Source organism: Fringilla coelebs (genome assembly GCF_963513975.1).
Source record: "Fringilla coelebs genome assembly, chromosome: 29".
NCBI classification, from domain to species: Eukaryota; Metazoa; Chordata; class Aves; order Passeriformes; family Fringillidae; genus Fringilla; species Fringilla coelebs.
The window spans coordinates 2,104,315-2,109,759 of record NC_140055.1 but is presented as its reverse complement, the minus strand read 5'-3'; positions in this window follow the sequence as shown (position 1 = coordinate 2,109,759).

Below are 5,445 nucleotides of genomic sequence, written 5' to 3'. Positions count from 1 at the left end.
GGGCTCATCCCCGCTGCATCCAGAGGGGCTCATCCCTCTCTGCATCCAGAGGGGTTCATCCCCACTGCATCCAGAGGTGTTCATCCCCCCAGAGGGGTTCATCCCCCACTGCATCCAGAGGGGTTCATCCCCCCAGAGGGGCTCATCCCCCTCTGCATCCAGAGGGTCCACCCTCCTTTGCATCCAGAGGGGTTCATCCCCCACTGCATCCAGAGGGGCTCATGCCCACTGCATCCAGAGGGGTTCATCCCTCTCTGCATCCAGAGGGGTTCACCCCCACTGCATCCAGAGGGGTTCACCCTCCTCTGCATTCAGAGGGTTCACCCCCCAAGAGGGGTTCATCCCCCACTGCATCCAGAGGAGTTCCCCCCACTGCATCCAGAGGGGTTCACCCCCCAGAGGGGTTCATCCCCCCAGAGGGGTTCCCCCCACTGATCCAGAGGGGTTCACCCCCCCAGAGGGGTTCATCCCCCCAGAGGGGTTCCCCCCACTGATCCAGAGGGGTTCCCCCCACCTTTCCTCGGCTGCGGTTATTGGGGCTCGTCTCTGGTGGCCAGAGCTCAGGAGCTGTTTCAGGGATTAAAAGGTGTTCAGTCCAGGTCAGAGCTGGTTTGCCAGGAAAGCATCTAGGAAGGCTTTTTGTTCGAGTGAGGCAGATTTTGGGGTCTGATAGGTGCAGCTTCCCCCTTGGCAGGAGCCCATCCAGCCATTGGCAGATCTCTTGGCTTTTTGCCTTGATTGGGAAACTCCTGCAGCCCCCCTGACCTCAGGGGCAGCAGAAGGGTGGGGCTGGAGAAGGTGCCAGGACAAGCTCCCCACTCCAGTGGGTTTTGGGGAGGTCGTGTATGTATCTATGCTTGCAAAGCTTCTGTATTACTGCCTGTACTTTCTTCCAGAGTCAAAATACAGCTGAACCCTTCCAATGCTGTGTGCTGTCATCATTGCTCTCCAGGGGGTTTGGGGGTGCTGGGCTGCCCCCCAGCAGCAAAGGGACCCCCCAGGGATCTCTTTCCACCCCACAGCAGGGCTGGGGCTCAGCACCCACTGTGGTTGGGGGGAAATGGGGTGACCCCTACACGAGGGTGGGTCGCTAAGACCTGGGCCAGCTGGGCAAGGAGCCCCCCAGAGAGGGACTGGCCAGGGGATGGAATCTGAGCTAAGGACTCCGAGATTCCTCTTGGGGTTTTGGAGACCAAACAATCCCCAGGATGGGATGAGCTGGGGGGCGCGGAACCCGAGCGCAGGTTTGCTCCTTCCACGGGGGTGACCCGCACCCTCTGCCAAGGGACCCCCTGTGCCCCCGGGCCGTGCCAGGCACTGCAGCCAGGCAGGAGGGGACGCTGGGGAGGAGGAGAGCTGTAAAGCCGCTGCATAATCGGCTTTACCAGGCACAGCGCTGCGGAGCCGCGATGTGAGGGACGCGGCGGGCGGCCGGGGCGCAGGCACAGCCAGGTAGGTGCCCGGGATGCCCAGGCTGGGGGTACCCCTGCCCCTGTGCTGGATGCCTGGGCCCCCCATGCTGGGAGGGGTCGCACCACCCCAGGTTTGGGGGCAGCAGGGCTGAGGCTCGGGGGGCAGGGGGTGCCAGGGGGTCCAGGGCGTTGCTGCCACCTCCCAGCTTGAAGGGAGGCTGCGGAGAACCGGCGAGGTGCCATCTCCCCTCCCCGGAGAGGGGTGCAGGGAGGTGTCAGAGGCAGGTGACAGCGTGAGAGGGGACACACTGACCCCCTCTCTGTGCTGTTTGCCTCCCATTCCTGCCAGCTCAGGGACACCTGTGCCACCACTCTGGGACAGCCACCCCGATGTTGCTGCAGCCTGCCCCCTTCCATGGGCATTCAACCCTTCTCCAGGCCTGCCACTGCCAGCCCCCAAAAGTCACGAGGTTGTGCCCAAAATAGCGGGGTCTGGAGTGATGGGGGAAGCCAGCCATGCTGCTGGCATCTTGTGCTGCTGTTCCTGGGAGGAGAAGGTCAGGAGACACGGGAACTGCCATGGGGAACTGCCATGGGGAAATGCAACAGGGAACTGACAGCCTGGATCCTCCCCATGTCACCCACGGGGCCCCAGTGTCCTGGCACTCCTGAGCTGGGTCACACTGGGGAAAGGCTGAGGTGGAGCCCCGTGGGGACAACACAGACCTGATGGGTCCCTTAGAGAGCTCCATGGGGCTCTGCACAGCCCCAGGGACACTGCACAGCCCCCAGGGGACAATACAGGCATGATGGGTCCCTTACAGAGCTCCATGGGGTCTCTCACAGCCCCAGGGACACTGCACAGCCCCCAGGGGACAATACAGGCATGATGGGTCCCTTAGAGAGCTCCATGGGGTCTCTGCACAGCCCCAGGGACACTGCACAGCCCTGTAAGGACAGCAGTGACATTGTGGGCCCCTTACAGAGCCCCATGCACTCCCCACAGGGACCTTGCACTCCCTGGTGTGGACCTTGCACAACCCCACAGGGACCTTTGACATCCCTGTGGAGCCACATGCAGCCAATGGGTACCTCTGACATATCTGTGGAGCCACATGCAGCCCATGGGGACCTTTGACATCCCTGTGGAGCCACGTGCAGCCCATGGGGACCTTGCACAGCCCAGAGGGAGCTGCAGCCCACAGGAACCTCACACAGCCCTATGGGGACTTGGCAAAAGAGCCTGTGGAAGAGCTCCAGTTCCACTCCAGCCAAAGAATTGACTCAAGGTCAGGTCTGTCCCTCTCCTGCTGTTGTCCCACGGATTTAAGCCCTGCTTTGGGTCCCCCAGAGTGTGGCAGGAGGGAGATGGGGTCCCAGAGCAGGGCTATGGCCGTGTTGGGGCCTCTTCAGAGGCACCCTGGGTAGGCAGGAGCAGCGGGGTTTGGGCAGGTGTTGAGGACCACCAGGTTTTTTGGGGGGGAAATGCAGCACGGGAAGCCTTGGAGCAATCCCTGGGATGGGGCAGAGCTGGGACTGACTCCAGTTTCTGGCAAGCCACCAGGGTTTACCAGGCAGGGCATGGCCCAGGGGTGCTGGGGGCCCTGCCAGCCCCACAGCAGCCCCTCCAGGCCCCTGCATGCCCAGGGAGATTAAGGTCAAGCCACCCTGCTAATCCCAAGGGGGGGTGAGATGTGAGCCTGTGCCCACTGCTACCCCCCAGAGCTGCACCCCAGTGTGCTGCAGGTCAAAGGATCCCCCCCAGGACACCCTGGGGTGTCCAGGCAGGGCTGAGGGGCTGCAGCTCAGCCTTGGGGAGTGTCCACAGCAGGCTCCAGCTAAGCTTCCAGTGCTGCTGGGCACGAGGCACAAGCTCATTCCAGGTCCCTGCACAAGGCTCCAACTTCCCAAAGCCTGGCAGCTGCAGGGGCACTTGGCTCTGCTCTCCAGCCCTGGCAGGGCAAGCACCCCAGGCAGTGCTGCAGGCTTGAGGGTTTTGGGGTGCTGATGCTGCTCCCCAGCTGGGGCAGGGCTGGCACCTCTCCCGTGCCTCCTGTGCAAGGCTGAGGTCGTGCAGGGAAGGTGGCTGCAGAGGGGGGAGGAAGTGGTGCCTGGGGATGCTGTTCTGGGGCTCAGATTTGTTCTCACACAGCTTGGAAGGGGAAGGGGAAGGGAGCAAGTTCCACAGGAGAAGTGAGGTCTGCAAGCACCAGCCAGACCAGGCTTTCTGCAAGGGAAACTCCAAGGGGGAAATGCCATAAACCAGAATTTGTGGATGCTGGGGGCAGGGGGACACACACACACATGCAGCCTGGTGCCATGGCTGCACCCCAAGCCTCTGCTGGGACCCCCCCAAATCCACAGAGCATGGGAAGCCAGAGCCAGCAGCACCCCCCTGGGATGGGTCAAGTGGGAGGGCTGAGACAGGAATGAGGTGCAGGGATGGGGTCTGGGGGTGCAGGGGTGTGGGGATGCAGGGATGAGGTCTGGGGGTGCAGGGATGGGGCCTGGGGGTGCAGGGGTGTGGGGATGCAGGGATGAGGTCTGGGGGGGCAGGGATGGGGTCTGGGGGTGCAGGGGTGTGGGGATGCAGGGATGAGGTCTGGGGGTGCAGGGATGGGGTCTGGGGGTGCAGGGGTCTGGGGATGCAGGGATGGGATGTGGGGGTGAAGATATGGGGTGTGGGGATGGAGGTGCAGGGATGGTGTCTGTGGGTGTGTGGGCGCAGGTATGGGGTGTGGGGATGCAGGTATGGGGTGTGGGGATGCAGGGATGGAGATTGGGGGTGCAGATATGGGGTGTGGGTGTGCGATGCAGGGATAGGGAGTGGATCTGGAGGTGCTGAGATGAGGGTGCAGGGATTTGTTGCCAAAAGCTGAGAGCACAACTGGGGTGAGGGACCCCAATGTAGTTCTGGGGGCACAGGAACGTGTCAGGAGAGGATGTAACACATGTGAGGGCAGAGGGGTGTCCCTGCCCCTCCTGGGGTTGGGGGGTCGCTGGTGGGTGGGGTAAGGGGGGTGTGCCGCGGGGCCATGTCCGTGTCCCGGTGCGGGGGGGTCTCGGGCTCCGCAACCCCGTGTCCGTCTGTCAGGGTCTGTCGGTGCGGGGGGGCCGAGGTACAGCCGTAGCCATGGCGACGTGAGCCGGATGCGGGGCCGGGGGATGCTGCTCCCGCCCGCCCGCCGCAGGTCGGTACCGCCGCACCGCCACCGGGGCCGGGGGCGGCCGGGGGGCCCGGGGGGGCTGGGGAGGCTCCGCGGGGGCGGGAGGTCGTGTGCGAAGGGGGAAGTCGCCATAGTGGGGCTGGGCTTGGGGGACCCCCAGCGCTGATGCTGCCAGCAACAACAAAGAGGCTGCGGTGCCGGCCCTGGGGAGACCCCCGGTACCCCCCGGTACCCCCTGCATTCTCTGCCTTCACATTCCCCCCAACCCCTCTGCCCCACATTCCCCCCTCTCTCCCGTGCACCCCTCAGCTCCCTCCTCTCTCTTAGCTGCCCCCCCCCAGCTCTCCCCACCCTTTGTATGGAACAACCCCATCGGCACAATCATCTCCCATTTCCTCTTGAGTACACCCCCCGAATTCCTCCCCTTCATCCTCACAAATCCTTAGCCCGCCCCCTCCTCCCTTGCCTTCCATCTCCCACACACACCCCCTGCTCTGGATCCTGCTCTGGATCCTGCTCTGGATCCTGCTCTGGATCCTGCTCTGGATCCCGGGGCTTCCCCCAGACCCAGCTGCCCCAGCCCCTCGCGGGTGCTGGGAACATTCCTGCACCCCCCACACCACGGGGATGCTCCTGGGACCTGACATGGCCAGGGGACTGGAGCCCAGCTGCAGAGAATGACCAAACTCTTCTCTGCTGGGGGAAATCGAGGCATGGGGGATGTCTGAGCAGCTGGCAGATCAGTGCCACCAGCTCCACAGCTGCCCTGCACCCGTCACAGCCCACCTTGCTGAGCACCAGGGCTGGGCCTGGCTCCATCCTGTGGCAGGTGCTCTGTGCTCACTGACAGCACAATGCCCCCTGCC